This window comes from Acomys minous, assembly GCF_964271855.1.
Source record: "Acomys minous genome assembly, chromosome: 14".
NCBI lineage: Eukaryota > Metazoa > Chordata > Mammalia > Rodentia > Muridae > Acomys > Acomys minous.
The window spans coordinates 31,718,706-31,734,116 of record NC_140496.1 but is presented as its reverse complement, the minus strand read 5'-3'; the positions used below and the strand labels follow the sequence as shown (position 1 = coordinate 31,734,116).

At 47.1% G+C, this 15,411-nt stretch overlaps 1 pseudogene across 1 annotated transcript; it reads left to right on the top strand.

Moving 5' to 3' along the window:
* Positions 1–3,732: 3,732 nt before the first annotated feature.
* On the top strand, positions 3,733–4,035 carry LOC311582962 (cytochrome c oxidase subunit 7C, mitochondrial-like; annotated as a pseudogene). Its single transcript has one exon. The product of its transcript is annotated as a cytochrome c oxidase subunit 7C, mitochondrial-like (transcript).
* The last annotated feature ends 11,376 nt before the right edge of the window (positions 4,036–15,411 follow it).

The window sequence follows — 15,411 nt, the reverse complement described above, 5'->3', positions numbered from 1 at the left end:
CGTGTATACATCCGTGTTCATTGTAACACTCTTTGCAATTGACAAAAGGCGGGTACAACTTAAGTGTACACCAACAGAGGAATAGAGAGCAGAGATCACAGCCACAGTAGAATGTCATTCAGCATTTATAATTTATTTACTTTTATTTTATGTGCATTGGTGTTTTGCCTGCATAGATGTCTGTGTGAAGATGTTGGGTCCACTTGAGTTACAGACAATTGTGAGTCACCATGTGGGTGCTGGTAAAGCTGAACCCAGGTCCTCTGGAAGAGCAGTCAGTGCTCTTAACCACTGAGCCATCTCTCCAGCTCCCTTTTTGTTTGTTTGTTTGGTTTTTGGTTTTTTTTTTCCAGACAAGTTTTCCCTGTGTAGCCCTGGCTGTCCTGGAACTCTCTCTGTAGACCAGGCTGGCCTCCAACTCAGAGATCTGCTTGAATTGCCTCCTGAGTGCAGGGATTAAAGGTGTGTGCCGTGCCCCCCCCCCCCCCCCCCCCCCCCCCCGCCACCCAGCTATTCAGTGCTTTAAGAGGTGGAATTCTGATGCATGGTATCACATTATACTAGGGGAAATAAAGTTATTCAGTCACAAAGGGATAATTATTTCTGTTTGTAAGAGGATTTTGTTGCTCCTCCTTTTTTCACCCCTCCCCTGCAGAGGTGGTAAGCAAACCAAGGGCTATTTCCTGTGCTCTACCACAGACGTAGAATGTTCAAAGAGCAGTCAAATACCTCAAAGTGTGATTAATATTGTGGCAGACATTAGTGAAACAGATAGAAGGAGTCAATAAAGCCAAGAGTTGATTCTTTAAAAAGACAAGACTGACAAACCCTCAGCCAACTAACCAGAAGAAAGTTGAGAAAGACCCAAATCCACAAAATTAGAGATGAAAACAAACAGATTCAGAAAACCATGAGAATGTGTTTTAAAATTTATACTCAGCCGGGTGTGGTGGCACACGCCTTTAAACCCAGCACTCGGGAGGCAGAGGCAGGCAGATTTCTGTGAGTTCGAGGCCAGCCTGGACTACAAAGTGAGTCCAGGAAACCCTATCTTGAAAAACCAAAAAATAAAAATAAAATATTTATACTCATTTAAGCTGCAAGGTTAAATGAATGACGTGTATGGCTTTCTGGATGGATATGATTTCCCGAAGTTAAACAGCTCTATGAAAAGCAATGAGACTGCAGTAATAATTAATAAAAAAATTCTCCCAACTGAAAAAAAGGCCAGGGCCAGATGAATTCAGTACCAAACAAATAACTATATCAAGTTACTCCATAAAACTGAAAAGGAGGGGCAGTAAAATGACTCACCAGGTAAAGGACCTTGCCCTGGCTACTGAGTTTGAATCCTAGAATCTACATAAAGGTGGGTGGGGAGAGCTAAAAAGGCTGTGGTCGTGTGGTGGGGGAGGAGGCCCCCCTCTTCTGTCACCAGCTAGGGGAGGGGAATAGGGTGAAAGAGGGAGGGGGGAGGGGACAGGAAGATACAAGTAAGGGGGATAACAATCCAGATGTAATCTGAATAAATTATTTAAATAAGAAAATAATAAAAGTAAAAGAAAAAAAGAAATGTGAACAACAGTCAGGCTCTTAGAAAAAAAGTTAACTCGGGCTTTTTTAGAAGCCAGAGGAAAGGAAGATGCTGCTAATGAAAAGGAGGCCTCTTTGGGGGCAAAAATGTTCTGGAATTACACAGCGGTGATGGATTAAAAACTTGTGAATTAAAAAATAACATTGAATTAAAAGAAAGTTGTCTTCTTGTTTCTATGTGTACGCATACCCCACATGAATAAGATTTTTGTTTTTGTTTTGTTTTGTTTTGTTTTTCGAGACAGGGTTTCTCTGTGTTAGCCTTGGCTGTTGTAGACTCTGTAGACCAGGCTGGCCTTGAAACTCACAGCGATCCATCTGCCTCTGCTTCCTCAGTGCTGGGGTTAAAGGCGTGCATTACAATGCCTGGGCAATATTTAATTTTTTCTAAATAGGAAAAGAATACTTCAAATTCTTTTTAAGAAGCCAGTGTTATTCGGATACCAAACCCAGATAAATACAAAGCCTGAAAGACCCCCGAAGGGAGACCCTCACTCAAGCCTTGGGATGGCGCGCACCCAAAGACACACAAACGACCGTCTTGCTGTAAACACACGAGGTAGTTTATTGGCGGAGCTCCGGGTCGACATGTATCTCACGCAGGAGACAGAGGGGTCGACCCCGAAGCCCAGGGGTTTGGGGTTTATATGGGCAAGGGTCGGGGGGGGAGTGGGAAGTTTTGGCGCGGCCACACACAATTGGTTGTTTCAAACATTTGAACATCAGCAAATTGCGTAGGCAGATCTGGGGTAAGCTCAGACTTAATCATACCGGAACAGTCCTTGGTTCCTGTTTTTCTTGAAATCCGAGGGTAGATGTTTTATCTGAGCTGACAACACATCTGGTTAAACTCAAACCTGGAACATTGTGTGGGGGCCTCAAAGAGGATTAAGCAAACACCATAAAATTGGATGAGGGGTCTTGGCTCATTACTCACTTGATCATGTCCGGTACCTGCTTCTCTCAGGAATTTGTCCTTGTGTATCCTCCCTATCTTTTATGGCCAGCCGGTCCCTGGAACACTCAGTAGGCCTTTGTCTCTTATCTCTGCATTCTTTGTGACTTACCATCTGGGACCTTGGGCTAGCAGACCTGTCGACCTGCACTTATGAGTTAGAGAGCTCTGCTGTTCTGGTTGCTTTAATGCTAATTAAAAATTTTCCCTTTCAAGCCAACTGAAAATGATAGGCCAATCTCACCAATGAAGATAGATGCAAAAATTCTCAATAAAATACAAACCAATCTGGGCTTGGTGGCGCACTTCTTTAATCCCAGCACTCGGGAGGCAGAGGCAGGCGGATCTCTGAGTTCAAGGCCAGCCTGGTCTACAAATCGAGTCCAGGACAGCCAGGGCTGTTACACAGAGAAACCCTGTCTCAAAACACCGCCCCCCCAAAACAAAACAACAACAACAAAAAACCAAATACAACGTCACACTAAAAAGATCATTTACGCCAATCAAGGTGGCTTCATCCCAGGCATGCAAGGATGACCGAACACACAGGAATCAATAAATACAATTCATCACATAATGGGCTCAAAGATGGGATCACGTGGTCATCTCAACAGATGCAGAAAAGGCCTGTGACAAAATCCAACATCCCTTCACAGTAAAAGCCCTGAAGGGACTAGGGACAGAGAGAACATATTTTAAAATGATAAAGGTGACACATGACAAACCTATCAAACCTATCGTGATAAATAGAAGGGGAAAAAAATCCAAATTATTCTCCTCTAAGATCAGGAATAAAAAAGAGGTGTCCACACTCATTCTGTCCAGTATAGTACTTAAAGTTTTAGCTGCAGCAGTAAGACTTGAGAAGGAAATAAAAGGGATACAAATAGGAAAGTCAAAGCATCCATATTTGCGTATGATATAATTCTGTTTATGAGAGACGTCAAAGACTCCACAGAAAATTCTTAGAGCTGATAAACTTTCTCGACAAAGGGGCAGGTTGAGGTTGCAAAATTAACATGCCCAAATCACTCGCCTTCTTAAGTACCAAAAACAGGCATACTGAAAAAGATCAGGGAAATAATCCCATCCACAGTTAACCGGTAAGACGGAAGAAAGGAGACTGCGGTGCCATTTCTTCCGCCTTCCTTCTCCGTGCTCCTCGCAGAACTTCCGGTAGCGCCATGTTAGGCCAGAGTACCAGAGGTTCACCACCTCCGTGGTCCTTCTCAGCCACTGTGAGGAGGGTCTAGGGAGGAAGTTGCCATCTTCTGTGAAAAACAAGTGGCGGTTACTGGCTATGATGACTGTGTACTTTGGATCTTGATTTGCTGCTCCTTTCTTTATAGTAAAGCACCAGCTACTTAAAAAATAAGGATATTTATTCCAACCCTTTAGCAGGATGAAGAATGTTTAAGAGCTATGATCTGAGAACTAGATTAAACTCTTGAACTCTTAAACTTGAAACAATTGTAAATAAACTAATGGGGGGGGGGAGCACTTGCTGTATTTGCAGAGGACCAGAGTTTGCATTCCAGCATCTATGTTGGATGGCTAACAAGGTGTAACTCTAGTTCCGGGGGATCTGACCCCTCTTTGTGCTTCTGAGGGCATAAGGCACACATGCAGTTACCTACACAGACATTTGATTTTTTTTTTTTAAACATCAAGAAACCATCGACCTTAGCTGGATGTGGGGCACAGTCCTACAATCCCAGTGCTCAGGAGGCAGGTGGATCTGAGTTCCAGGAAGCCTGCTTTTTCAAGCAAGTTCCAGGACAAACAGCTACACAGAACCTTGTCTTGAAAAAAAAAACCCAAATAGAAACAACCAACCAACCGACAGGCACGGTGGACACAATTTTAATCTCAGAGGCAGAGGCAGGCAGGTTTCTATGAGTGTGAGGCCAGCCTGATCTACATAATGAATTTAAGCCAGCCAAGGCTATGTAATGAGACCCTGCCTCAAAAAAACAAACAAACAAAAAACAAACAACAACAAACTAAAGAACGGATGAACCCAGTTAGAGAGAGGGTTCTGAACAGAGTTCCCAAAAGAACATCAAGTGGTAAAGGAGGGCCAGCAAGGGGGTCCAGAAGGGGGCTGGGGAGACAGCTCAGCCGGTTAAGAGCACTGACTGTTCTTCCAGAGGATCCGAGTTCAATTCCCAGCACCCACATGGCAACTCACAACTGTCTGTAACCGTTCCAGGAGTTCTGACACCTTCACACAGATACGCATGCACGCAAAACTCCAGGACATTAAAAAAAAAAAAAAAAAAGATGGCTCAGAATTCAAACCCTGGGACTATGTAGTGGTAGAAGGAGGTGACTGGTTCCACAGAATTAGCCTCTGACCTCTACATGTAATCTGTGGCACACATTCGCCCCTATCAAGCACATACAACAATAAGAAATTAACAATTTTTATTTGTTTATTTATTTATTTAGGTTTTTTTTTTGAGACAGGGTCTCTCTATGTTAGCCTTGGTTGTCCTGGACTCACTTTGTAGACCAGGCTGGCCTTGAACTCACAGCGATCCGCCTGCCTCTGTCTCCCGAGTGCTGGGATTAAAGGCGTGTGCCACCATACCCAGCTCCAAGTTAACAATTTTTAAAAGTAGCAAAAGCTGGGCAGTGGTGGCGCATGCCTTTAATCCCAGCACTCGGGAGACAGAGGCAAGTGGATCTCCGTGAGTTCGAGGCCAGCCTGGACTACAGAGCGAATTCCAGGACAGCCGGAGCTCAGAGAAACCCTGTCTTGGGGGGGCGGCGCGGGGAAGTAGCAAGAATGCTGAGTAATATTTTAAAAGATTTATTATTTTTATTTATGTGTCTATGTGTGCTTTGTGTGAGTTTATGTGCAACACGTTTGCACAGTGTCCAAGTAGCTAGTGGGAACTGGAGTTACAGACAGACTGTGGGTGCTGAGAACCAAATGCAGGTTCTCCACAAGGATTATGCATGCTCTTAATCTCTGAGGAATCTCTGCAGCCCAGAGAGGGACTGGGGCGAGGGGAGGGGGGTGGGATTAGGGGTGGGGGGGTGGAGAAGAAAAGCCTCAAGGAGGGGAAGTAGCAGAACACAGGTGACATGCAGGTGGACAGGGGAATAGCACCTTACACAGAAGGACAATGCTCCTTCCAGAACCCAAGGGTTATTAAACAAACCAGTGCCAGATGTTGTTCAAGGGGTCTCCAGAGTCCCCAAAACAATACAAGCTATTGTCATTGCTCTTGGTTGTCTGCTAGAACTTGGTGATAAGACGCCATTGCCGAAGATACCACACTGAAGACAAGACACACTGGTCATGGAGAAGTCACTTTGGGCCATGTGACCACTTAGCAAAATGATACTAGTAGGCTTCCCCCAGGGCCTTGTGTTAGTTAGGTTTTGTCAGTTTGACACAAAGGAGGGTTATCTGGGAAGAGAGACCTCCTGTTGGCCTTTGGGCATGTCTGTGGAGCATTTTCTTGATTAATGATTGGTTGGGGGGGGGGGGGTCAGTCCATTGTGTGTGGTGCCACCCCTGGGCAGGTAGGTGGTTTCAGAGGACTACATTATTAAGTGACCATTCTTGTGACATTTTGGTGAGGAATGTCCCACTCTCTGCCCTCGTCCAAAACATCTGCCGGAGGCTACACTGAAGAGTTTCAAGCAAACCTTAAGCTGTAGCGCTTTTTTTTTTTAGAACAATCAGACTTTCTATACCGTCATCAGAAACAGAATATAATGGCAATTGCCAGGATCAATACAGCTGTAGTTGCTACAATACAATGAAGTTTGCAAGCTATACAGGGTACACAAGATTAGTGTCCAAGACCAGCTGCCCTGTCAAGTTTCCGCGCTTCACTGCCTTCCAAGGGAACACACAGAGAAACATGCTGCACCCTGTCCCGCACTGCACATGCACCGCATCCTGTCCCGCACTCCACATGCACGGCATCCTGTCTTGCACTGCACATGCGCCGCATTCTGTAATGCACTGCGCATGCCTGAACGCTTCACTGCCTGGGGGAGTGCATCGGTGGTCTCTCAGGAGCAGGAAAACATGTTGTGCCCTAGGAACCATGGAGTCTAACCTGCAAAACCTATGACGCATGCCCGTCCATGGTTCTCTGGAACGGCTTAAAGAAAAGCCTAATGCTAAATGGAGTAAAGGGAGCGGTGGTGTCTCAAGGCAAGACTCCATCCAACTAAGCTTCCAAGTCGTGAAAAGGGATTAAAGAAAAGCTTAAGCGGTGAAGGAAATCATCAAAAACAGAAAGCTAGCCGGGCGGTGGTGGTGCATTCCTTTAATCCCAGCACTAGGGAGGCAGAGGCAGGCGGATCACTGTGAGTTCGAGGCCAGCCTGGTCTACAAAGGACAGACAAGGATACACAGAGAAACTCTGTCTCGAAAAACCAAACCAAACCAACTAAACAAAAAAACCCACAAACAAACAAACAAAAAGCCAGAAAGCTGATGAAAATGTATTTGAACAACAGAGCCAAGTTCCAACCCCAGCAAGCAGAAAAGCTGGGCAGCCTCAACCACATGGTTCTGGCTTTAGAGTCAAGGATACAAGAAAGAGATGCATCTCCCTCTGTGATTAAGAAAACTCACTGAGGCCAGGCATGTGTAAGGGATATCCCTTCATGGAGACCCAGAAAGGTCATTGCATGAAACTGTGAAAGTGCAACATGGATTTATGTTGGAGACCCCAAGACTTTGGAGATGCCAGAGTCATGGGAGACCTGCTAAGGAGAGTTGTTTGGGAGTGGAACCAGCCCAAGAGAGGAAAGTGTGTTACAGTCAACAAAGCTGAAAGGAGTTGGAGCTCTGAAGAGTGCTTTGACATCAGACATGAGGATGCAGAGCTGGACACTGGACATCAGACATGGAGACACTGGGCTTTTCCCAGCTTTCAGTCCTGCTTTGGTCCAGTATTTTCTCACTAGACTCCCTTTTCCTCCTTTGGGACTGGTTCTGTATATTCTGTGCCATTGTATGTTGGAAGTGTGTGATCTGCTTTTTCATTTTACAAGGGATGAGAGATAAGACATTGCCATGAGTCTCGGAAGAGACTTTGAACATTGGATTTTAACAGTGCTGAGACTGCTGTAGCCTGTGGGAGTTTTGAAGTTGGGCTGAATGCATTTTTTTTTTCTATCGTGATATGGTTATAAGCCTGTGGGGCTCAGCGGGTAGAATGTGATGGTTTGAATTAAAAGCCCTCCCCACCCCACCCCGACTCCCGCATCGGATCATGTATCCGAATGCTTAGTCATCAGGAAGTGGCACTGCTTGAGAAGGATTAGGAGGTGTGGCCTTGTTGGAGGAAGTATGTCACTGGGGATGCGCTTTGAGGTTTCAAAAGCCCAGGCCAGGCCCAGTGTCTTTCTCCTGCGGCCTGCAGATCCAGATGTAGAACTCCCAGTTTCTTCTCCAGGACCATGTCTGCCTGTGTGCCACCATGCTTCCTGCCATGATGATAACAGACTAAGCCTCTGAAACGTTCAGGTAGCCCAATTAGATGCTTTTTTTTTTTAAAAAATAAGAGTTACTGTAGTCATAATTTCTCTTCACAGCAATAGAACTCTCACCAAGACAAAGTTCTTAGCAAGGGTTGGGTGTGGGGATGAGGGAAGGTAATAAGGGATAAAAGTGACTAAAATCCAGTACAGCCTTTCAAAAAAATCTCAGAGGCAAAAAGTAAAATGATGGTCATTAGAGGCAGAGGGAAGCAAGAGCCAGTCTTTTTTTTTGTTTTTGTTTTTTTTGTTTTTGTTTCAGAGAGGGAAGAGAGAGTTCTGGAGGTGGACAGCTATGGTCAGCCAGAGTAATGTGTTAGAAGCCTCCACAAGAACCAGCTAAGCAGTGAGTGGGGAACACACAAAGCAGAGCCTCTGTAAAGGAAATGTCAAATGTGTCGCTTCTGGAGGATGGCAATGATGGCCCAGGTGGTGAGGGTAGTGGGGCCGGAACTGGAACAGCATCCATGTGGACTGACTGCCCTGCTCCTGCCTGTAGTCTGAGAGTGCTAAGTCCAGGCCTGCATGGGTGCCAGGCTAGGTGAGGGCGGGATAGGCTTACATGTGTGGGAGGCCAGACCAGAAGCACTTCTGGATTAAGGTGTGGCCTCTGTAGAATGTTGAAAGCGCCGAGACATAAAGATAGTGGGCTTGGCCAGCCACCACAGGAGGCTGAGCAACTAAAGGACCAGATCAGAGATGCTCGAAAATCATACGCAGATGCGACTCTTGCGGATCACAAACAACATTGAACGGGGGAGGGGGGGAGCGGGGGTGGGGGGAGATAATTCAGATGTGATGCCACCGAGGAGGCATCCGGCCAAGATTTATGCCATGGGCTGAGCGCTGAGGCATAGGCTCCAGGCTTTGTCAGGTCCTCCCAGGATGAAAACTCATCATCTGGGACAGCTACACCACAAACAAGGTGCATGCCGTTCTTTCTTTCTTGCTTCTCCCGGGTCATGACCTATGCAGACACTCGTTCTGGGAATTATGTGGACCTGTGGTGGCCTGGATAACATCTGCTCCACTTACAATCTGAAAACTCCCTAAGGGAGTGAGTAGGAGATTGTAAACCTGCATAACATACAGATTATCTGTCCTGTTGCTGGTTCCTGGACGACAATCAGATAGTCACCAGCTCTGGGGACCATGGCACGTGCCCTGTGGGACATCAAGAAGACAGGCCATCAGACCACCATGTTAACTGGGCATACTGGGATGTCATGAGCCTGTCCTCTGACACCAGACTGTTGGCTCCGATTCCTTAATGACTCTACTTTCTTAGGGATTCATTAAAGGCAGGTACCTCCCTTACCACCCAACTACCCTGAATAGGAAGGAAAAGAGATTAAGGGGAACAAGAATGAATCCTTCTGGGTATCAGTTTCCTGGTGAAATTCCCGTGGTGTAATTCTCAGGAGTCTAGCAGATCATCTATCTGACAGAAGAAACTGTACCATCCGTGGACCAAACTTGGAAGTATCCATAGAGACCACCACAGCAAATCCTCAAACTCCCGGGGGCACCAGCGATGGAGTCTCTGATCTCCCTTTCAGGTTCCCCAATCTTCCTCGCCGCCTCCTCCAAATCAATGGTCATTTTTGCAATACAACACGCTGGGCCGGCGCCAGCCCCTGTCTTTTATCGTGGGCTAATACTTCCTTCCTTATCAGTTTGTAGAGACAAAGTCTCAGTGGGGTCAAGCATCCTAAGACTGTTTTCACCTTGGGCCCAGACTAAGGCAAGAAGGCATTTTCTTCACACCAGACTGTTTGTCTCTGTGCTTGCGATGGTTCATCCAAGCTCTGGGATGTCCGAGAAGGGATGTGCAGGCAGACCTTTCATGAGTCTCCCATCAGTGCTGTGTTTTTTTTTCCCAATGGCAGTGCCTTTGGCACTGGCTCAGAGGCTATGTGCAGAGCTGTTCAACCTCTGCGCAGACCAGGAGCTCATAGCCTACTCCCATGACATCATCTGTGGGGTTACATCTGTATTCTTCTCCAAGAGTGGCTGCACCTCCTTCTCACTGAGGGGAGGTGTATGTGTCTGAGTTGGATAAAAAAAAGCTATTGCTACATCATTCTTCAAGGTCGGGATGGCCTTCCAGTCATTGTGGTATCTACCTGTATCCTTAGCTCCAAATCTTGAGTAAGTTGTCCCAGGACCACCATGCCATCATCAGTCAGTGGTACCCAGCTAAGATACCTTCTCTGCCAGCTGCAAGTGCATCCCAGATGTTGTAGTTGCAGTTGCAGTTGCCGTTGTACTCAGTGAGGAGGAGTTTGGATGAGGAGGAGGGGAGAGGAAGGGAGGGGAAGGGAGGGGAAGGGAGGGGAAGGGAGGGGAAGGGAGGGGAAGGGTACACTATTACTTCGTGGAAACCTGTCTCCATCCAAGCCTTCTGCATCCAAGGAAGGCCCTTCTTATAACATGCAGATCTTCAAGATTTTCTTTTTTCTTTTCTTTCCTCTCTCTCTCTCTCTCTCTCTCTCTCTCTCTCTCTCTCTCTCTGTCTCTCTCTCTCTCTCTCTCTCTCTCTCTCTCTCTCTCTCTCTCTCTCTCTCACACACACACACACACAAATACCCCCACTATATAATGATATGGGGTGAAATGCACATTTTATACAAGTAAATTAATAGGTAAAGTGAAAATAAGAATAGGAGGTTGGGGCTGGAGAGATGGCTCAGAGGTTAAGAGCACTGGCTGCTCTTCCAGAGGTCCTGAGTTCAATTCCCAGCAACCATAGGGTGCCTCACAACCATCTATAGTGAGATCTGGTGCTCTCTTCTGGTGTGCAGGTGTACATGCAGACATAGCATTGTATACCATAATAAATAAATCTTTTTAAAAAATAAGATTAGGAGGTTGAGGTGAGGCAGAGTCATGGACAGCCAGCATGGACTCAAAGTCTATGGGCTGTGCCCTCCATTCGGCCAGTTAGAGTGAGAAGTGAGAAGGCCTGGGGGGTCGGGGAGCGGGGAGCCTGAAAAGGCTGTGACCCCAGATGGTCTCAGAGTCACCTTCAGTGTGACTAGAAGACCCCTGCTCCTTGTTTCCTCATCCTGTACAATTTAAAATTGCTTCCCTAGTCATCCCTTAGCTCAAAGTCATCACCATCTTCCTGTCCCCTGTGTCACAACCCCCATCCCCCACCCCAGCCACACACCCCGGCTCTCATCACTTGGCTGTGGTCCAACTGCAGCCCTCCCTCCAGCCCCTTCCTCGGAGCCCCTGGTGTAGATAGCCCCCTTGTTGTGAAGGGGTCAGCACCTTCATCTGGACCCGGCTCTTCCCTCGCCTTGATTAGAACCCTGCCTGTAAACCTGGTGGCCCTGCACACTTGGCAAGAGCAGGCAGAAGGATTTCAAACTCAAGGGAGCCTGGATTATATAGTAAGTTCCAGACCAGCCTGGACTACACAAGAGAAAGATGAATGGGTGAACAAACAAACAAGCCTGACCGTGCACATATTGCGGGGCTAGGGCATTCCCCAAAGTCTGTGAGTCACAAGACAACAATACTTCTGCAAGTATTGGTTGGAATCAATCCATCCACCTGCCACTCCATCTAGTCCATCAAAAGGAAAAGTGAGCATTCTGCTCATACGCACCTCACAGCATTACTCACACCAGCGTCTTGCCTTGAATTCTGGGTCTCGTCCAACACGCTGGTTAAAGTTCTGGTTTATAGGAAGCACACAGGATAAGGGGGAAATTAGATGACTCATAAGGAAGTAACCAGATAGGATAGAATGAGAACATTGTACAGACAATGGTCTTGGCTCTCGGAGAGGTCGATGTCATAAAAATAAAAACACAGAGTGGTCTTCGAGGGCTAATGAAAAATAACTGCCTGCAGTGCACACTCCACCGATGATAGCCTAATTCAAGAGATAAAAGCAAGAGTTGCCAACTTGTCTGGGTATTCCAGCACGGGTAAAGCTGAGGCAGGTGAATTATGAGTTGAAGGCTTACTGGGACTGTATATCAAGACCCTGTGAAAGGGGGGGAGGGGGAGGGGAGGGGAGGAGGGGCAGGAAAGAGAGGTAAAGAAGGGCTGGAGAGATGGCTCGGTAGCTAAGAGCGTCCTGTTTTTACAGAGGACCTGGGTTTGGTTCCCAGTACCCACACCACACAGCTCACAAGCACCTGTAAGCCCCTCTCCAGGGATCCCACACTTTTTACTAGCCCGAACAGGTGCCTGCACACAGGTGGCGCGCGCACACACACACACACACACACACACACACACACACACACACACACAAACATACACATAAATAGAAATGAATCCTAAAGTGAAGAAAGAAGAAAGATTAAAAAAAAAAAAAGAAAGTAAGAAAAGGCTTTGACACAGAGAAGGAGAAAAAAGAAAACATTTGGGGACAAATTTGAATGTGAACCGGGTGTTAGATGATGGGGGGGGGGCGTGAGGGGGGAGCTACTGTCAATTCTGTGAAGTGGAAGAATTGTAATTGTATTATACTTGCAGATGAAAATGGAGGTGCACACTGTTCTATTAGGGGCAAAATGTCAAGCAGACAGAATTTACTTTGCAATAGTTTGGCCAAGAAAAAGAAAAAGAAAAAAAAATGAAGTGAATATGAAAAACTTCGACTGTTGACTCTTTGGGCTTATTTTATGTGATGTTGGTGATGGAACCCAGGGCTTTGTACAGGCTAGGCAAGCACTTTACCAAATAAATCATACCCCCACCCCATCCTTTCCTTCCTTCCTTCCTTCCTTCCTTATTTATTTATTTATTTATTTATTTATTTATTTATATAATTTGGGGATGGAACCCATGCCCTCACATATGCCTGCAAAGTGCACTAAATACTGAGTTACACTACCACGTACTGATTTCTTATTTCCTGCCTCAGCCTCACAGCCTGAGAGAGTCCTTGGGAGGCCTTCTATCTTCCTTTCGCTACTGACCTGGGGCTCACTGAGACCAAGAATTATGGCTTATTTGGTTACCTCTGAGTCTCTTTGCCTTAACCACTGTCCCAAACACACAGGAGGACTTGTAAACACTAACACTTTTGCATGTTGGGTACCGAGAAAGCCCTTAGCTTTCTTCACTGCCCCGGGGACTAGCATCCCATTGTGTAGATGGGAACACTGCAGTACAAAGACAGTTAGTAACCTGCCCAAATGAGACCATTAGGAGTGGCAGAATTAGTAACCTGCCCAAGTGAGACCGTTAGGAGTGGCAGAATTGTGCTCACGTTGAGTTTGGTGGGTCTGAAAGCTCGACTACTGCCTCCAAACCAGACTCGACAGTTACTCCTTGAAACCTTGATGAGATGGATGGGTGGAAATGACCATTTGTAAGCAAGAAGCTGGACCTGGAGGGAACACAGGCCGTCCCTGCAACTGAGCAAGTCAGAGCGGAGATGCTTTGTCTTTTCACCCACTGTGTGGGCATTCAGGCGCATGCTTATCAAATGGTTCCTTGCCAAGGGATGGAGACTCAGACCCAAGAGACAGCTAGCTGGGTTAACCCATCCTTCTTCACTTACTACCCAGTTATCGTCAGCTTCCCCATCTATCAAGTGGGCCACCCCAGGGATAGATATTAGTCTTAGACCCTGGGTTTGTTGTCATGTCTTTATGGGTTTATCGTGGAAACCCCTTAAGTTTTGCTTTGTATTAGGGACAGACTTCAGGCTTGTGGCAGGCTAGGTGAGTGCTGTACACCTCCAGTACCACGGGAAACCTTATTAGAGAGTGCCTGGTTCAGATTAAGTTAGTTATCTCTGGCCGGGCGGTGGTGGCGGTGGCGCACACCTTTAATCCCAGCGTTCAGGAGGCAGAGGCAGGTGGGTCACTGTGAGCTTGAGGCTAACCTGGTCTATAAAGCAAGCCCAGGATAGTCAAGGCTACACAGAGAAACCCTGTCTCAAAAAACCAAAATAAATAAATAAATGAAAAGTTAGTATCTCTTCCCTATGCGCAATAACCCCAGAGCTGGGTTTGCATCCTGCACGTCTTTTCCCTTCCCTCCAGGTTCTCCGCTCTGGCACACCCTGGTGTTAGGGGTTCCAAGCTTCCATTCCCAGAGCCTTCTCCCTTAGACATGCAAGTGTTGCTTTCCCATAATGCTCCCTGTGCCCCCTACCCTGCCTTGTCTGCTCCCTCTTCTTTCTTTCCTGTGCTCTCTCTGCCCCAACCTCTTATCCTATCTACTGTTCTTGCCCTTACCTGGCCTAGCACAAAGAAGCCTAGACCTCCAGGTTTTCGTTCATTTGTTTTTGTTTTTGTTTGTTTGTTTGTTTGTTTGAGCCACACTGACCTAGAAGTCACTATGCAGTCCATGCTAGACTTGAACTTCAGACAACCCTCCCTCAGTCTCTTTAGAGATGACATAGCATACCTGGCCTGGCTGACCCTACCTCCCCCTACTGTTCCCCCCCCCCCCCCCCCCCCCCCGTTTTTAATCACTCCTTGTGCTTCCAACTTCTTATCTGGCCAGATGAGGGCAGATCCTCTGGGCCCCAGTGGACATTGACCGCTGCCAAGGGAACCACCCCCAACGTTATGTATGTCCAACTTCACCCACCCCCACCCCAGGTGCCAACTCTGCTTTAGTTGGTAGCAGGAGAGGGCAAGAGGCCCTCTGGTGTAGTAGCTGCAGCCTCCGCCTGGCCAAACCTAGACCAGGCTGGCTGTGGTCCAGCTGGCTCCATAGCCTGGGATACTTTTCTAGACAAACTGGTTTTTCCCTCTGGCAGGTAGCCCAAAAAGCGTAGTGCAGTTCACTCCCAGCCCAGAGGCTGGGGAGGCTCTAGCTGACTGTTCTAGACTCCCAAGATTGTATCCCCCGACTCAGAGAAGCCTGATGTGAAAGTAAAATGTGTGCAGTACCCACACAGCCTTGCTTCATCTCCTCAAAAAAAAAAAAAAAAAAAAAAAACTTCTGGAGGATTAGAACCGGAAGCTGAGTTAGCCAGACTCTCGGTACAGTGGGGAGAGCTGCTCTGATGGGAGGCAGGACCTCTCCAAGGCTCTGTATTAGCGTCCAAGGAGAGCCCGGAGGCCCAAAGCTCCGAGGTTAAGTTCTCGGATGTCCTGCTACCGGAGTTTGCAGAAAGCAGAGCTGGCAGTGGGTACAGCAAAGGCTAGAGTGGGCAAACAACAGCTAAGGAGGCCTGGAGGCCCTCCATGCCCTGGCAGGCCTGATTCTGTTGTCTTCTCTTGTGTGGTCCTGATAAGTTTTCCACCTCAAAGCTCTGTATGATCTGGAACAATCTCTCCCCTCTCTGAGCCTCAGTTTACCTGTATATAGGAGGCAAGCCTGGATCATTCTTTCAGCAAACTCTTGTTTGCCAGGCAGGCTCT